We start from the raw sequence: 20,486 nt of genomic DNA on the forward strand, positions 1-20,486 counted from the left end.
TCGCTAATTGTTCGTCATCACAGGTACTGTTTGCTATACGGCCACGACGCGCAACTGATTTCCAAAATTCATCTTTCTCCTTTGAGGATGGAACTTACAACCCCTGGTTTATTAGACCAGTGCTCTACCACTGAGCTAAAGAGGCGCGGCCTAGCGGTACTCTTGGGTACTTCGTCCTTACGGTCGTCTGCACCATCAGACTTTAGCTGACAACACTTCATATTACCGGCTAATATTTGCAGCTATGGCGACAAATTACTGCTTGGCTACACATCTGACACGTAACCGATGTGCTCTCCAAACCACAACACTTGCTTTTCAGAACATGTCTTTCACACATGTCTACAAAATCACCTTCACCTTCAAATACAGTTTCCTTGCGACTGACAGAGACGTAGGCAAAGTTTAAAGTTGCTATTTCCATTAAATCTCGTTAATCAGAAAAACGGTAATTTACACCTGCAGCGGAACAAAATTCCGTTCCGCCCAGCGTCTGGCTCGAACCCACGACCCTGGGATTAAGAGTCTGACGCTCCACCGACTGAGATAGCCGGCTACCTCGGTGAATACTTGCCGGGTAGCACGTCACACAGTACTCGTTTGGGTTGGGTGGTCCCATACAGAATCTCTCCATGCTGCCTAATGTTTTCCTAACGTCACACTCGTCACGTACTTCACTTTTATGTCATAATCATTTCTGAGAGGCAAAGAAATTGCATGACAACAAGCAGAGCTAGTGGCGTCAAAATTAACACACATACTTTATGTGACTCAAAAGCCGAACGAGTTACTTTCCGACGTTGTTTTAGATGTGCAAGTGCCAGTCAAAACTCGCGGTGTCGGCACTCTGCCGACCATTTCGTTAGTTAACACCGGTCATGCTGTGTGTGTTTCAAGCTCAAGAGCATCTCCAAGCAAAAAATGGTCAACAGCAACATTCAGACGGTTTCGTACTGCTCAATTGCTACATTAAAACGGTATGTTTCTTTTTCAGAACTGGAAAAACACAAGCGTGACAGCATTCGAACCTGTAATCTTCAGATACGAAGTCCGACGCCTTATCCATTAGACCACACGGTCACTGACGATCAACATTTACATGTATACGACTCATCTCGAAACGCTCACACCCCTGAGGATTTGTGTTTTCGTTCTACACAGCCGCTGCCCCTTGCTCTTTCCCACCCATTCGTTACATTCAACCTCTGACGTGACCGACCAAATATAGACTGAGAAACAAGACCACACACTTTGTGCATTCGGAATCGAAGGCAGGGCGTCCCTCGCCGCATTTGCTACGATGGCCATTTGCTACTTCTGCAGAAGCGGCGGCGGCGACGACGACGACGACGACGACGACGACGAAGATCGCGAGAGACTCTGAGATATGTGAGAAATACATCTATAAAATGTAATTCAGACTGCCTCGTCCCACCTTATGCTGTACCGCTTTGGCAAATGCTTTATCTGCGCCATTCGCCTTAATCACATCTGAGAGTAAATCTTAAAAAAACGCCTGTCGCTAATTGTTCGTCATCACAGGTACTGTTTGCTATACGGCCACGACGCGCAACTGATTTCCAAAATTCATCTTTCTCCTGTGAGGATGGAACTTACAACCCCTCGTTTATTAGACCAGTGCTCTACCACTGAGCTAAAGAGGCGCGGCCTAGCGGTACTCTTGGGTACTTCGTCCTTACGGTCGTCTGCACCATCAGACTTTAGCTGACAACACTTCATATTACCGGCTAATATTTGCAGCTATGGCGACAAATTACTGCTTGGCTACACATCTGACACGTAACCGATGTGCTCTCCAAACCACAACACTTGCTTTTCAGAACATGTCTTTCACACATGTCTACAAAATCACCTTCACCTTCAAGTACAGTTTCCTTGCGACTGACAGAGACGTAGGCAAAGTTTAAAGTTGCTATTTCCATTAAATCTCGTTAATCAGAAAAACGGTAATTTACACCTGCAGCGGAACAAAATTCCGTTCCGCCCAGCGTCTGGCTCGAACCCACGACCCTGGGATTAAGAGTCTGACGCTCCACCGACTGAGATAGCCGGCTACCTCGGTAAATACTTGCCGGGTAGCACGTCACACAGTACTCGTTTGGGTTGGGTGGTCCCATACAGAATCTCTCCATGCTGCCTAATGTTTTCCTAACGTCACACTCGTCACGTACTTCACTTTTATGTCATAATCATTTCTGAGAGGCAAAGAAATTGCATGACAACAAGCAGAGCTAGTGGCGTCAAAATTAACACACATACTTTATGTGACTCAAAAGCCGAACGAGTTACTTTCCGACGTTGTTTTAGATGTGCAAGTGCCAGTCAAAACTCGCGGTGTCGGCACTCTGCCGACCATTTCGTTAGTTAACACCGGTCTTGCTGTGTGTGTTTCAAGCTCAAGAGCATCTCCAAGCAAAAAATGGTCAACAGCAACATTCAGACGGTTTCGTACTGCTCAATTGCTACATTAAAACGGTATGTTTCTTTTTCAGAACTGGAAAAACACAAGCGTGACAGCATTCGAACCTGTAATCTTCAGATACGAAGTCCGACGCCTTATCCATTAGACCACACGGTCACTGACGATCAACATTTACATGTATACGACTCATCTCGAAACGCTCACACCCCTGAGGATTTGTGTTTTCGTTCTACACAGCCGCTGCCCCTTGCTCTTTCCCACCCATTCGTTACATTCAACCTCTGACAAGACCGACCAAATATAGACTGAGAAACAAGACCACACAATTTGTGCATTCGGAATCGAAGGCAGGCCGTCCCTCGCCGCATTTGCTACGATGGCCATTTGCTACTTCTGCAGAAGCGGCGGCGACGACGACGACGACGACGACGAAGATCGCGAGAGACTCTGAGATATGTGAGAAATACATCTATAAAATGTAATTCAGACTGCCTCGTCCCACCTTATGCTGTACCGCTTTGGCAAATGCTTTATCTGCGCCATTCGCCTTAATCACATCTGAGAGTAAATCTTAAAAAAACGCCTGTCGCTAATTGTTCGTCATCACAGGTACTGTTTGCTATACGGCCACGACGCGCAACTGATTTCCAAAATTCATCTTTCTCCTTTGAGGATGGAACTTACAACCCCTGGTTTATTAGACCAGTGCTCTACCACTGAGCTAAAGAGGCGCGGCCTAGCGGTACTCTTGGGTACTTCGTCCTTACGGTCGTCTGCACCATCAGACTTTAGCTGACAACACTTCATATTACCGGCTAATATTTGCAGCTATGGCGACAAATTACTGCTTGGCTACACATCTGACACGTAACCGATGTGCTCTCCAAACCACAACACTTGCTTTTCAGAACATGTCTTTCACACATGTCTACAAAATCACCTTCACCTTCAAATACAGTTTCCTTGCGACTGACAGAGACGTAGGCAAAGTTTAAAGTTGCTATTTCCATTAAATCTCGTTAATCAGAAAAACGGTAATTTACACCTGCAGCGGAACAAAATTCCGTTCCGCCCAGCGTCTGGCTCGAACCCACGACCCTGGGATTAAGAGTCTGACGCTCTACCGACTGAGATAGCCGGCTACCTCGGTGAATACTTGCCGGGTAGCACGTCACACAGTACTCGTTTGGGTTGGGTGGTCCCATACAGAATCTCTCCATGCTGCCTAATGTTTTCCTAACGTCACACTCGTCACGTACTTCACTTTTATGTCATAATCATTTCTGAGAGGCAAAGAAATTGCATGACAACAAGCAGAGCTAGTGGCGTCAAAATTAACACACATACTTTATGTGACTCAAAAGCCGAACGAGTTACTTTCCGACGTTGTTTTAGATGTGCAAGTGCCAGTCAAAACTCGCGGTGTCGGCACTCTGCCGACCATTTCGTTAGTTAACACCGGTCTTGCTGTGTGTGTTTCAAGCTCAAGAGCATCTCCAAGCAAAAAATGGTCAACAGCAACATTCAGACGGTTTCGTACTGCTCAATTGCTACATTAAAACGGTATGTTTCTTTTTCAGAACTGGAAAAACACAAGCGTGACAGCATTCGAACCTGTAATCTTCAGAGCCGAAGTCCGACGCCTTATCCATTAGGCCACACGGTCACTGACGACCAACATTTACATGTATACGACTCATCTCGAAACGCTCACACCCCTGAGGATTTGTGTTTTCGTTCTACACAGCCGCTGCCCCTTGCTCTTTCCCACCCATTCGTTACATTCAACCTCTGACGTGACCGACCAAATATAGACTGAGAAACAAGACCACACACTTTGTGCATTCGGAATCGAAGGCAGGGCGTCCCTCGCCGCATTTGCTACGATGGCCATTTGCTACTTCTGCAGAAGCGGCGGCGGCGACGACGACGACGACGACGACGACGACGACGACGAAGATCGCGAGAGACTCTGAGATATGTGAGAAATACATCTATAAAATGTAATTCAGACTGCCTCGTCCCACCTTATGCTGTACCGCTTTGGCAAATGCTTTATCTGCGCCATTCGCCTTAATCACATCTGAGAGTAAATCTTAAAAAAACGCCTGTCGCTAATTGTTCGTCATCACAGGTACTGTTTGCTATACGGCCACGACGCGCAACTGATTTCCAAAATTCATCTTTCTCCTGTGAGGATGGAACTTACAACCCCTGGTTTATTAGACCAGTGCTCTACCACTGAGCTAAAGAGGCGCGGCCTAGCGGTACTCTTGGGTACTTCGTCCTTACGGTCGTCTGCACCATCAGACTTTAGCTGACAACACTTCATATTACCGGCTAATATTTGCAGCTATGGCGACAAATTACTGCTTGGCTACACATCTGACACGTAACCGATGTGCTCTCCAAACCACAACACTTGCTTTTCAGAACATGTCTTTCACACATGTCTACAAAATCACCTTCACCTTCAAATACAGTTTCCTTGCGACTGACAGAGACGTAGGCAAAGTTTAAAGTTGCTATTTCCATTAAATCTCGTTAATCAGAAAAACGGTAATTTACACCTGCAGCGGAACAAAATTCCGTTCCGCCCAGCGTCTGGCTCGAACCCACGACCCTGGGATTAAGAGTCTGACGCTCTACCGACTGAGATAGCCGGCTACCTCGGTGAATACTTGCCGGGTAGCACGTCACACAGTACTCGTTTGGGTTGGGTGGTCCCATACAGAATCTCTCCATGCTGCCTAATGTTTTCCTAACGTCACACTCGTCACGTACTTCACTTTTATGTCATAATCATTTCTGAGAGGCAAAGAAATTGCATGACAACAAGCAGAGCTAGTGGCGTCAAAATTAACACACATACTTTATGTGACTCAAAAGCCGAACGAGTTACTTTCCGACGTTGTTTTAGATGTGCAAGTGCCAGTCAAAACTCGCGGTGTCGGCACTCTGCCGACCATTTCGTTAGTTAACACCGGTCTTGCTGTTGTGTTTCAAGCTCAAGAGCATCTCCAAGCAAAAAATGGTCAACAGCAACATTCAGACGGTTTCGTACTGCTCAATTGCTACATTAAAACGGTATGTTTCTTTTTCAGAACTGGAAAAACACAAGCGTGACAGCATTCGAACCTGTAATCTTCAGATACGAAGTCCGACGCCTTATCCATTAGACCACACGGTCACTGACGATCAACATTTACATGTATACGACTCATCTCGAAACGCTCACACCCCTGAGGATTTGTGTTTTCGTTCTACACAGCCGCTGCCCCTTGCTCTTTCCCACCCATTCGTTACATTCAACCTCTGACAAGACCGACCAAATATAGACTGAGAAACAAGACCACACAATTTGTGCATTCGGAATCGAAGGCAGGCCGTCCCTCGCCGCATTTGCTACGATGGCCATTTGCTACTTCTGCAGAAGCGGCGGCGGCGACGACGACGACGACGACGACGACGACGACGACGACGACGACGAAGATCGCGAGAGACTCTGAGATATGTGAGAAATACATCTATAAAATGTAATTCAGACTGCCTCGTCCCACCTTATGCTGTACCGCTTTGGCAAATGCTTTATCTGCGCCATTCGCCTTAATCACATCTGAGAGTAAATCTTAAAAAAACGCCTGTCGCTAATTGTTCGTCATCACAGGTACTGTTTGCTATACGGCCACGACGCGCAACTGATTTCCAAAATTCATCTTTCTCCTTTGAGGATGGAACTTACAACCCCTGGTTTATTAGACCAGTGCTCTACCACTGAGCTAAAGAGGCGCGGCCTAGCGGTACTCTTGGGTACTTCGTCCTTACGGTCGTCTGCACCATCAGACTTTAGCTGACAACACTTCATATTACCGGCTAATATTTGCAGCTATGGCGACAAATTACTGCTTGGCTACACATCTGACACGTAACCGATGTGCTCTCCAAACCACAACACTTGCTTTTCAGAACATGTCTTTCACACATGTCTACAAAATCACCTTCACCTTCAAATACAGTTTCCTTGCGACTGACAGAGACGTAGGCAAAGTTTAAAGTTGCTATTTCCATTAAATCTCGTTAATCAGAAAAACGGTAATTTACACCTGCAGCGGAACAAAATTCCGTTCCGCCCAGCGTCTGGCTCGAACCCACGACCCTGGGATTAAGAGTCTGACGCTCCACCGACTGAGATAGCCGGCTACCTCGGTGAATACTTGCCGGGTAGCACGTCACACAGTACTCGTTTGGGTTGGGTGGTCCCATACAGAATCTCTCCATGCTGCCTAATGTTTTCCTAACGTCACACTCGTCACGTACTTCACTTTTATGTCATAATCATTTCTGAGAGGCAAAGAAATTGCATGACAACAAGCAGAGCTAGTGGCGTCAAAATTAACACACATACTTTATGTGACTCAAAAGCCGAACGAGTTACTTTCCGACGTTGTTTTAGATGTGCAAGTGCCAGTCAAAACTCGCGGTGTCGGCACTCTGCCGACCATTTCGTTAGTTAACACCGGTCATGCTGTGTGTGTTTCAAGCTCAAGAGCATCTCCAAGCAAAAAATGGCCAACAGCAACATTCAGACGGTTTCGTACTGCTCAATTGCTACATTAAAACGGTATGTTTCTTTTTCAGAACTGGAAAAACACAAGCGTGACAGCATTCGAACCTGTAATCTTCAGAGCCGAAGTCCGACGCCTTATCCATTAGGCCACACGGTCACTGACGACCAACATTTACATGTATACGACTCATCTCGAAACGCTCACACCCCTGAGGATTTGTGTTTTCGTTCTACACAGCCGCTGCCCCTTGCTCTTTCCCACCCATTCGTTACATTCAACCTCTGACGAGACCGACCAAATATAGACTGAGAAACAAGACCACACAATTTGTGCATTCGGAATCGAAGGCAGGCCGTCCCTCGCCGCATTTGCTACGATGGCCATTTGCTACTTCTGCAGAAGCGGCGGCGGCGACGACGACGACGACGACGACGACGACGACGACGACGAAGATCGCGAGAGACTCTGAGATATGTGAGAAATACATCTATAAAATGTAATTCAGACTGCCTCGTCCCACCTTATGCTGTACCGCTTTGGCAAATGCTTTATCTGCGCCATTCGCCTTAATCACATCTGAGAGTAAATCTTAAAAAAACGCCTGTCGCTAATTGTTCGTCATCACAGGTACTGTTTGCTATACGGCCACGACGCGCAACTGATTTCCAAAATTCATCTTTCTCCTGTGAGGATGGAACTTACAACCCCTGGTTTATTAGACCAGTGCTCTACCACTGAGCTAAAGAGGCGCGGCCTAGCGGTACTCTTGGGTACTTCGTCCTTACGGTCGTCTGCACCATCAGACTTTAGCTGACAACACTTCATATTACCGGCTAATATTTGCAGCTATGGCGACAAATTACTGCTTGGCTACACATCTGACACGTAACCGATGTGCTCTCCAAACCACAACACTTGCTTTTCAGAACATGTCTTTCACACATGTCTACAAAATCACCTTCACCTTCAAATACAGTTTCCTTGCGACTGACAGAGACGTAGGCAAAGTTTAAAGTTGCTATTTCCATTAAATCTCGTTAATCAGAAAAACGGTAATTTACACCTGCAGCGGAACAAAATTCCGTTCCGCCCAGCGTCTGGCTCGAAGCCACGACCCTGGGATTAAGAGTCTGACGCTCTACCGACTGAGATAGCCGGCTACCTCGGTGAATACTTGCCGGGTAGCACGTCACACAGTACTCGTTTGGGTTGGGTGGTCCCATACAGAATCTCTCCATGCTGCCTAATGTTTTCCTAACGTCACACTCGTCACGTACTTCACTTTTATGTCATAATCATTTCTGAGAGGCAAAGAAATTGCATGACAACAAGCAGAGCTAGTGGCGTCAAAATTAACACACATACTTTATGTGACTCAAAAGCCGAACGAGTTACTTTCCGACGTTGTTTTAGATGTGCAAGTGCCAGTCAAAACTCGCGGTGTCGGCACTCTGCCGACCATTTCGTTAGTTAACACCGGTCTTGCTGTGTGTGTTTCAAGCTCAAGAGCATCTCCAAGCAAAAAATGGTCAACAGCAACATTCAGACGGTTTCGTACTGCTCAATTGCTACATTAAAACGGTATGTTTCTTTTTCAGAACTGGAAAAACACAAGTGTGACAGCATTCGAACCTGTAATCTTCAGAGCCGAAGTCCGACGCCTTATCCATTAGGCCACACGGTCACTGACGACCAACATTTACATGTATACGACTCATCTCGAAACGCTCACACCCCTGAGGATTTGTGTTTTCGTTCTACACAGCCGCTGCCCCTTGCTCTTTCCCACCCATTCGTTACATTCAACCTCTGACGTGACCGACCAAATATAGACTGAGAAACAAGACCACACACTTTGTGCATTCGGAATCGAAGGCAGGGCGTCCCTCGCCGCATTTGCTACGATGGCCATTTGCTACTTCTGCAGAAGCGGCGGCGGCGACGACGACGACGACGACGACGACGACGACGACGACGACGAAGATCGCGAGAGACTCTGAGATATGTGAGAAATACATCTATAAAATGTAATTCAGACTGCCTCGTCCCACCTTATGCTGTACCGCTTTGGCAAATGCTTTATCTGCGCCATTCGCCTTAATCACATCTGAGAGTAAATCTTAAAAAAACGCCTGTCGCTAATTGTTCGTCATCACAGGTACTGTTTGCTATACGGCCACGACGCGCAACTGATTTCCAAAATTCATCTTTCTCCTGTGAGGATGGAACTTACAACCCCTGGTTTATTAGACCAGTGCTCTACCACTGAGCTAAAGAGGCGCGGCCTAGCGGTACTCTTGGGTACTTCGTCCTTACGGTCGTCTGCACCATCAGACTTTAGCTGACAACACTTCATATTACCGGCTAATATTTGCAGCTATGGCGACAAATTACTGCTTGGCTACACATCTGACACGTAACCGATGTGCTCTCCAAACCACAACACTTGCTTTTCAGAACATGTCTTTCACACATGTCTACAAAATCACCTTCACCTTCAAATACAGTTTCCTTGCGACTGACAGAGACGTAGGCAAAGTTTAAAGTTGCTATTTCCATTAAATCTCGTTAATCAGAAAAACGGTAATTTCACCTGCAGCGGAACAAAATTCCGTTCCGCCCAGCGTCTGGCTCGAACCCACGACCCTGGGATTAAGAGTCTGACGCTCTACCGACTGAGATAGCCGGCTACCTCGGTGAATACTTGCCGGGTAGCACGTCACACAGTACTCGTTTGGGTTGGGTGGTCCCATACAGAATCTCTCCATGCTGCCTAATGTTTTCCTAACGTCACACTCGTCACGTACTTCACTTTTATGTCATAATCATTTCTGAGAGGCAAAGAAATTGCATGACAACAAGCAGAGCTAGTGGCGTCAAAATTAACACACATACTTTATGTGACTCAAAAGCCGAACGAGTTACTTTCCGACGTTGTTTTAGATGTGCAAGTGCCAGTCAAAACTCGCGGTGTCGGCACTCTGCCGACCATTTCGTTAGTTAACACCGGTCTTGCTGTGTGTGTTTCAAGCTCAAGAGCATCTCCAAGCAAAAAATGGTCAACAGCAACATTCAGACGGTTTCGTACTGCTCAATTGCTACATTAAAACGGTATGTTTCTTTTTCAGAACTGGAAAAACACAAGCGTGACAGCATTCGAACCTGTAATCTTCAGAGCCGAAGTCCGACGCCTTATCCATTAGGCCACACGGTCACTGACGACCAACATTTACATGTATACGACTCATCTCGAAACGCTCACACCCCTGAGGATTTGTGTTTTCGTTCTACACAGCCGCTGCCCCTTGCTCTTTCCCACCCATTCGTTACATTCAACCTCTGACGTGACCGACCAAATATAGACTGAGAAACAAGACCACACACTTTGTGCATTCGGAATCGAAGGCAGGGCGTCCCTCGCCGCATTTGCTACGATGGCCATTTGCTACTTCTGCAGAAGCGGCGGCGGCGACGACGACGACGACGACGACGAAGATCGCGAGAGACTCTGAGATATGTGAGAAATACATCTATAAAATGTAATTCAGACTGCCTCGTCCCACCTTATGCTGTACCGCTTTGGCAAATGCTTTATCTGCGCCATTCGCCTTAATCACATCTGAGAGTAAATCTTAAAAAAACGCCTGTCGCTAATTGTTCGTCATCACAGGTACTGTTTGCTATACGGCCACGACGCGCAACTGATTTCCAAAATTCATCTTTCTCCTGTGAGGATGGAACTTACAACCCCTGGTTTATTAGACCAGTGCTCTACCACTGAGCTAAAGAGGCGCGGCTAGCGGTACTCTTGGGTACTTCGTCCTTACGGTCGTCTGCACCATCAGACTTTAGCTGACAACACTTCATATTACCGGCTAATATTTGCAGCTATGGCGACAAATTACTGCTTGGCTACACATCTGACACGTAACCGATGTGCTCTCCAAACCACAACACTTGCTTTTCAGAACATGTCTTTCACACATGTCTACAAAATCACCTTCACCTTCAAATACAGTTTCCTTGCGACTGACAGAGACGTAGGCAAAGTTTAAAGTTGCTATTTCCATTAAATCTCGTTAATCAGAAAAACGGTAATTTACACCTGCAGCGGAACAAAATTCCGTTCCGCCCAGCGTCTGGCTCGAACCCACGACCCTGGGATTAAGAGTCTGACGCTCTACCGACTGAGATAGCCGGCTACCTCGGTGAATACTTGCCGGGTAGCACGTCACACAGTACTCGTTTGGGTTGGGTGGTCCCATACAGAATCTCTCCATGCTGCCTAATGTTTTCCTAACGTCACACTCGTCACGTACTTCACTTTTATGTCATAATCATTTCTGAGAGGCAAAGAAATTGCATGACAACAAGCAGAGCTAGTGGCGTCAAAATTAACACACATACTTTATGTGACTCAAAAGCCGAACGAGTTACTTTCCGACGTTGTTTTAGATGTGCAAGTGCCAGTCAAAACTCGCGGTGTCGGCACTCTGCCGACCATTTCGTTAGTTAACACCGGTCTTGCTGTGTGTGTTTCAAGCTCAAGAGCATCTCCAAGCAAAAAATGGTCAACAGCAACATTCAGACGGTTTCGTACTGCTCAATTGCTACATTAAAACGGTATGTTTCTTTTTCAGAACTGGAAAAACACAAGCGTGACAGCATTCGAACCTGTAATCTTCAGAGCCGAAGTCCGACGCCTTATCCATTAGGCCACACGGTCACTGACGACCAACATTTACATGTATACGACTCATCTCGAAACGCTCACACCCCTGAGGATTTGTGTTTTCGTTCTACACAGCCGCTGCCCCTTGCTCTTTCCCACCCATTCGTTACATTCAACCTCTGACGTGACCGACCAAATATAGACTGAGAAACAAGACCACACACTTTGTGCATTCGGAATCGAAGGCAGGGCGTCCCTCGCCGCATTTGCTACGATGGCCATTTGCTACTTCTGCAGAAGCGGCGGCGGCGACGACGACGACGACGACGACGACGACGACGACGACGAAGATCGCGAGAGACTCTGAGATATGTGAGAAATACATCTATAAAATGTAATTCAGACTGCCTCGTCCCACCTTATGCTGTACCGCTTTGGCAAATGCTTTATCTGCGCCATTCGCCTTAATCACATCTGAGAGTAAATCTTAAAAAAACGCCTGTCGCTAATTGTTCGTCATCACAGGTACTGTTTGCTATACGGCCACGACGCGCAACTGATTTCCAAAATTCATCTTTCTCCTGTGAGGATGGAACTTACAACCCCTGGTTTATTAGACCAGTGCTCTACCCCTGAGCTAAAGAGGCGCGGCCTAGCGGTACTCTTGGGTACTTCGTCCTTACGGTCGTCTGCACCATCAGACTTTAGCTGACAACACTTCATATTACCGGCTAATATTTGCAGCTATGGCGACAAATTACTGCTTGGCTACACATCTGACACGTAACCGATGTGCTCTCCAAACCACAACACTTGCTTTTCAGAACATGTCTTTCACACATGTCTACAAAATCACCTTCACCTTCAAATACAGTTTCCTTGCGACTGACAGAGACGTAGGCAAAGTTTAAAGTTGCTATTTCCATTAAATCTCGTTAATCAGAAAAACGGTAATTTACACCTGCAGCGGAACAAAATTCCGATCCGCCCAGCGTCTGGCTCGAACCCACGACCCTGGGATTAAGAGTCTGACGCTCCACCGACTGAGATAGCCGGCTACCTCGGTGAATACTTGCCGGGTAGCACGTCACACAGTACTCGTTTGGGTTGGGTGGTCCCATACAGAATCTCTCCATGCTGCCTAATGTTTTCCTAACGTCACACTCGTCACGTACTTCACTTTTATGTCATAATCATTTCTGAGAGGCAAAGAAATTGCATGACAACAAGCAGAGCTAGTGGCGTCAAAATTAACACACATACTTTATGTGACTCAAAAGCCGAACGAGTTACTTTCCGACGTTGTTTTAGATGTGCAAGTGCCAGTCAAAACTCGCGGTGTCGGCACTCTGCCGACCATTTCGTTAGTTAACACCGGTCTTGCTGTGTGTGTTTCAAGCTCAAGAGCATCTCCAAGCAAAAAATGGTCAACAGCAACATTCAGACGGTTTCGTACTGCTCAATTGCTACATTAAAACGGTATGTTTCTTTTTCAGAACTGGAAAAACACAAGCGTGACAGCATTCGAACCTGTAATCTTCAGATACGAAGTCCGACGCCTTATCCATTAGACCACACGGTCACTGACGATCAACATTTACATGTATACGACTCATCTCGAAACGCTCACACCCCTGAGGATTTGTGTTTTCGTTCTACACAGCCGCTGCCCCTTGCTCTTTCCCACCCATTCGTTACATTCAACCTCTGACAAGACCGACCAAATATAGACTGAGAAACAAGACCACACAATTTGTGCATTCGGAATCGAAGGCAGGCCGTCCCTCGCCGCATTTGCTACGATGGCCATTTGCTACTTCTGCAGAAGCGGCGGCGGCGACGACGACGACGACGACGACGACGACGACGACGAAGATCGCGAGAGACTCTGAGATATGTGAGAAATACATCTATAAAATGTAATTCAGACTGCCTCGTCCCACCTTATGCTGTACCGCTTTGGCAAATGCTTTATCTGCGCCATTCGTCTTAATCACATCTGAGAGTAAATCTTAAAAAAACGCCTGTCGCTAATTGTTCGTCATCACAGGTACTGTTTGCTATACGGCCACGACGCGCAACTGATTTCCAAAATTCATCTTTCTCCTGTGAGGATGGAACTTACAACCCCTGGTTTATTAGACCAGTGCTCTACCACTGAGCTAAAGAGGCGTGGCCTAGCGGTACTCTTGAGTACTTCGTCCTTACGGTCGTCTGCACCATCAGACTTTAGCTGACAACACTTCATATTACCGGCTAATATTTGCAGCTATGGCGACAAATTACTGCTTGGCTACACATCTGACACGTAACCGATGTGCTCTCCAAACCACAACACTTGCTTTTCAGAACATGTCTTTCACACATGTCTACAAAATCACCTTCACCTTCAAATACAGTTTCCTTGCGACTGACAGAGACGTAGGCAAAGTTTAAAGTTGCTATTTCCATTAAATCTCGTTAATCAGAAAAACGGTAATTTACACCTGCAGCGGAACAAAATTCCGTTCCGCCCAGCGTCTGGCTCGAACCCACGACCCTGGGATTAAGAGTCTGACGCTCCACCGACTGAGATAGCCGGCTACCTCGGTGAATACTTGCCGGGTAGCACGTCACACAGTACTCGTTTGGGTTGGGTGGTCCCATACAGAATCTCTCCATGCTGCCTAATGTTTTCCTAACGTCACACTCGTCACGTACTTCACTTTTATGTCATAATCATTTCTGAGAGGCAAAGAAATTGCATGACAACAAGCAGAGCTAGTGGCGTCAAAATTAACACACATACTTTATGTGACTCAAAAGCCGAACGAGTTACTTTCCGACGTTGTTTTAGATGTGCAAGTGCCAGTCAAAACTCGCGGTGTCGGCACTCTGCCGACCATTCCGTTAGTTAACACCGGTCTTGCTGTGTGTGTTTCAAGCTCAAGAGCATCTCCAAGCAAAAAATGGTCGACAGCAACATTCAGACGGTTTCGTACTGCTCAATTGCTACATTAAAACGGTATGTTTCTTTTTCAGAACTGGAAAAACACAAGCGTGACAGCATTCGAACCTGTAATCTTCAGAGCCGAAGTCCGACGCCTTATCCATTAGGCCACACGGTCACTGACGACCAACATTTACATGTATACGACTCATCTCGAAACGCTCACACCCCTGAGGATTTGTGTTTTCGTTCTACACAGCCGCTGCCCCTTGCTCTTTCCCACCCATTCGTTACATTCAACCTCTGACGTGACCGACCAAATATAGACTGAGAAACAAGACCACACACTTTGTGCATTCGGAATCGAAGGCAGGGCGTCCCTCGCCGCATTTGCTACGATGGCCATTTGCTACTTCTGCAGAAGCGGCGGCGGCGACGACGACGACGACGACGACGACGACGACGACGACGACGAAGATCGCGAGAGACTCTGAGATATGTGAGAAATACATCTATAAAATGTAATTCAGACTGCCTCGTCCCACCTTATGCTGTACCGCTTTGGCAAATGCTTTATCTGCGCCATTCGCCTTAATCACATCTGAGAGTAAATCTTAAAAAAACGCCTGTCGCTAATTGTTCGTCATCACAGGTACTGTTTGCTATACGGCCACGACGCGCAACTGATTTCCAAAATTCATCTTTCTCCTGTGAGGATGGAACTTACAACCCCTGGTTTATTAGACCAGTGCTCTACCACTGAGCTAAAGAGGCGCGGCCTAGCGGTACTCTTGGGTACTTCGTCCTTACGGTCGTCTGCACCATCAGACTTTAGCTGACAACACTTCATATTACCGGCTAATATTTGCAGCTATGGCGACAAATTACTGCTTGGCTACACATCTGACACGTAACCGATGTGCTCTCCAAACCACAACACTTGCTTTTCAGAACATGTCTTTCACACATGTCTACAAAATCACCTTCACCTTCAAATACAGTTTCCTTGCGACTGACAGGGACGTAGGCAAAGTTTAAAGTTGCTATTTCCATTAAATCTCGTTAATCAGAAAAACGGTAATTTACACCTGCAGCGGAACAAAATTCCGTTCCGCCCAGCGTCTGGCTCGAACCCACGACCCTGGGATTAAGAGTCTGACGCTCTACCGACTGAGATAGCCGGCTACCTCGGTGAATACTTGCCGGGTAGCACGTCACACAGTACTCGTTTGGGTTGGGTGGTCCCATACAGAATCTCTCCATGCTGCCTAATGTTTTCCTAACGTCACACTCGTCACGTACTTCACTTTTATGTCATAATCATTTCTGAGAGGCAAAGAAATTGCATGACAACAAGCAGAGCTAGTGGCGTCAAAATTAACACACATACTTTATGTGACTCAAAAGCCGAACGAGTTACTTTCCGACGTTGTTTTAGATGTGCAAGTGCCAGTCAAAACTCGCGGTGTCGGCACTCTGCCGACCATTTCGTTAGTTAACACCGGTCTTGCTGTGTGTGTTTCAAGCTCAAGAGCATCTCCAAGCAAAAAATGGTCAACAGCAACATTCAGACGGTTTCGTACTGCTCAATTGCTACATTAAAACGGTATGTTTCTTTTTCAGAACTGGAAAAACACAAGCGTGACAGCATTCGAACCTGTAATCTTCAGAGCCGAAGTCCGACGCCTTATCCATTAGGCCACACGGTCACTGACGACCAACATTTACATGTATACGACTCATCTCGAAACGCTCACACCCCTGAGGATTTGTGTTTTCGTTCTACACAGCCGCTGCCCCTTGCTCTTTCCCACCCATTCGTTACATTCAACCTCTGACGTGACCGACCAAATATAGACTGAGAAACAAGACCACACACTTTGTGCATTCGGAATCGAAGGCAGGGCGTCCCTCGCCGCATTTGCTACGATGGCCATTTGCTACTTCTGCAGAAGCGGCGGCGGCGACGACGACGACGACGACGACGAAGATCGCGAGAGACTCTGAGATATGTGAGAAATACATCTATAAAATGTAATTCAGACTGCCTCGTCCCACCTTATGCTGTACCGCTTTGGCAAATGCTTTATCTGCGCCATTCGCCTTAATCACATCTGAGAGTAAATCTTAAAAAAACGCCTGTCGCTAATTGTTCGTCATCACAGGTACTGTTTGCTATACGGCCACGACGCGCAACTGATTTCCAAAATTCATCTTTCTCCTGTGAGGATGGAACTTACAACCCCTGGTTTATTAGACCAGTGCTCTACCACTGAGCTAAAGAGGCGCGGCCTAGCGGTACTCTTGGGTACTTCGTCCTTACGGTCGTCTGCACCATCAGACTTTAGCTGACAACACTTCATATTACCGGCTAATATTTGCAGCTATGGCGACAAATTACTGCTTGGCTACACATCTGACACGTAACCGATGTGCTCTCCAAACCACAACACTTGCTTTTCAGAACATGTCTTTCACACATGTCTACAAAATCACCTTCACCTTCAAATACAGTTTCCTTGCGACTGACAGAGACGTAGGCAAAGTTTAAAGTTGCTATTTCCATTAAATCTCGTTAATCAGAAAAACGGTAATTTACACCTGCAGCGGAACAAAATTCCGTTCCGCCCAGCGTCTGGCTCGAACCCACGACCCTGGGATTAAGAGTCTGACGCTCTACCGACTGAGATAGCCGGCTACCTCGGTGAATACTTGCCGGGTAGCACGTCACACAGTACTCGTTTGGGTTGGGTGGTCCCATACAGAATCTCTCCATGCTGCCTAATGTTTTCCTAACGTCACACTCGTCACGTACTTCACTTTTATGTCATAATCATTTCTGAGAGGCAAAGAAATTGCATGACAACAAGCAGAGCTAGTGGCGTCAAAATTAACACACATACTTTATGTGACTCAAAAGCCGAACGAGTTACTTTCCGACGTTGTTTTAGATGTGCAAGTGCCAGTCAAAACTCGCGGTGTCGGCACTCTGCCGACCATTTCGTTAGTTAACACCGGTCTTGCTGTGTGTGTTTCAAGCTCAAGAGCATCTCCAAGCAAAAAATGGTCAACAGCAACATTCAGACGGTTTCGTACTGCTCAATTGCTACATTAAAACGGTATGTTTCTTTTTCAGAACTGGAAAAACACAAGCGTGACAGCATTCGAACCTGTAATCTTCAGAGCCGAAGTCCGACACCTTATCCATTAGGCCACACGGTCACTGACGACCAACATTTACATGTATACGACTCATCTCGAAACGCTCACACCCCTGAGGATTTGTGTTTTCGTTCTACACAGCCGCTGCCCCTTGCTCTTTCCCACCCATTCGTTACATTCAACCTCTGACGTGACCGACCAAATATAGACTGAGAAACAAGACCACACACTTTGTGCATTCGGAATCGAAGGCAGGCCGTCCCTCGCCGCATTTGCTACGATGGCCATTTGCTACTTCTGCAGAAGCGGCGGCGGCGACGACGACGACGACGACGACGACGACGACGACGAAGATCGCGAGAGACTCTGAGATATGTGAGAAATACATCTATAAAATGTAATTCAGACTGCCTCGTCCCACCTTATGCTGTACCGCTTTGGCAAATGCTTTATCTGCGCCATTCGCCTTAATCACATCTGAGAGTAAATCTTAAAAAAACGCCTGTCGCTAATTGTTCGTCATCACAGGTACTGTTTGCTATACGGCCACGACGCGCAACTGATTTCCAAAATTCATCTTTCTCCTGTGAGGATGGAACTTACAACCCCTGGTTTATTAGACCAGTGCTCTACCACTGAGCTAAAGAGGCGTGGCCTAGCGGTACTCTTGGGTACTTCGTCCTTACGGTCGTCTGCACCATCAGACTTTAGCTGACAACACTTCATATTACCGGCTAATATTTGCAGCTATGGCGACAAATTACTGCTTGGCTACACATCTGACACGTAACCGATGTGCTCTCCAAACCACAACACTTGCTTTTCAGAACATGTCTTTCACACATGTCTACAAAATCACCTTCACCTTCAAATACAGTTTCCTTGCGACTGACAGAGACGTAGGCAAAGTTTAAAGTTGCTATTTCCATTAAATCTCGTTAATCAGAAAAACGGTAATTTACACCTGCAGCGGAACAAAATTCCGTTCCGCCCAGCGTCTGGCTCGAACCCACGACCCTGGGATTAAGAGTCTGACGCTCCACCGACTGAGATAGCCGGCTACCTCGGTGAATACTTGCCGGGTAGCACGTCACACAGTACTCGTTTGGGTTGGGTGGTCCCATACAGAATCTCTCCATGCTGCCTAATGTTTTCCTAACGTCACACTCGTCACGTACTTCACTTTTATGTCATAATCATTTCTGAGAGGCAAAGAAATTGCATGACAACAAGCAGAGCTAGTGGCGTCAAAATTAACACACATACTTTATGTGACTCAAAAGCCGAACGAGTTACTTTCCGACGTTGTTTTAGATGTGCAAGTACCAGTCAAAACTCGCGGTGTCGGCACTCTGCCGACCATTCCGTTAGTTAACACCGGTCTTGCTGTGTGTGTTTCAAGCTCAAGAGCATCTCCAAGCAAAAAATGGTCAACAGCAACATTCAGACGGTTTCGTACTGCTCAATTGCTACATTAAAACGGTATGTTTCTTTTTCAGAACTGGAAAAACACAAGCGTGACAGCATTCGAACCTGTAATCTTCAGAGCCGAAGTCCGACGCCTTATCCATTAGGCCACACGGTCACTGACGACCAACATTTACATGTATACGACTCATCTCGAAACGCTCACACCCCTGAGGATTTGTGTTTTCGTTCTACACAGCCGCTGCCCCTTGCTCTTTCCCACCCATTCGTTACATTCAACCTCTGACGTGACCGACCAAATATAGACTGAGAAACAAGACCACACACTTTGTGCATTCGGAATCGAAGGCAGGGCGTCCCTCGCCGCATTTGCTACGATGGCCATTTGCTACTTCTGCAGAAGCGGCGGCGGCGGCGGCGACGACGACGACGACGACGACGACGACGACGACGACGAAGATCGCGAGAGACTCTGAGATATGTGAGAAATACATCTATAAAATGTAATTCAGACTGCCTCGTCCCACCTTATGCTGTACCGCTTTGGCAAATGCTTTATCTGCGCCATTCGCCTTAATCACATCTGAGAGTAAATCTTAAAAAAACGCCTGTCGCTAATTGTTCGTCATCACAGGTACTGTTTGCTATACGGCCACGACGCGCAACTGATTTCCAAAATTCATCTTTCTTCTGTGAGGATGGATCTTACAACCCCTGGTTTATTAGACCAGTGCTCTACCACTGAGCTAAAGAGGCGCGGCCTAGCGGTACTCTTGGGTACTTCGTCCTTACGGTCGTCTGCACCATCAGACTTTAGCTGACAACACTTCATATTACCGGCTAATATTTGCAGCTATGGCGACAAATTACTGCTTGGCTACACATCTGACACGTAACCGATGTGCTCTCCAAACCACAACACTTGCTTTTCAGAACATGTCTTTCACACATGTCTACAAAATCACCTTCACCTTCAAATACAGTTTCCTTGCGACTGACAGAGACGTAGGCAAAGTTTAAAGTTGCTATTTCCATTAAATCTCGTTAATCAGAAAAACGGTAATTTACACCTGCAGCGGAACAAAATTCCGTTCCGCCCAGCGTCTGGCTCGAACCCACGACCCTGGGATTAAGAGTCTGACGCTCTACCGACTGAGATAGCCGGCTACCTCGGTGAATACTTGCCGGGTAGCACGTCACACAGTACTCGTTTGGGTTGGGTGGTCCCATACAGAATCTCTCCATGCTGCCTAATGTTTTCCTAACGTCACACTCGTCACGTAC

The sequence above is a fragment of the Schistocerca gregaria genome, unplaced genomic scaffold, assembly GCF_023897955.1.
Source record: "Schistocerca gregaria isolate iqSchGreg1 unplaced genomic scaffold, iqSchGreg1.2 ptg000420l, whole genome shotgun sequence".
In the NCBI taxonomy this organism is placed as follows: Eukaryota; Metazoa; Arthropoda; class Insecta; order Orthoptera; family Acrididae; genus Schistocerca; species Schistocerca gregaria.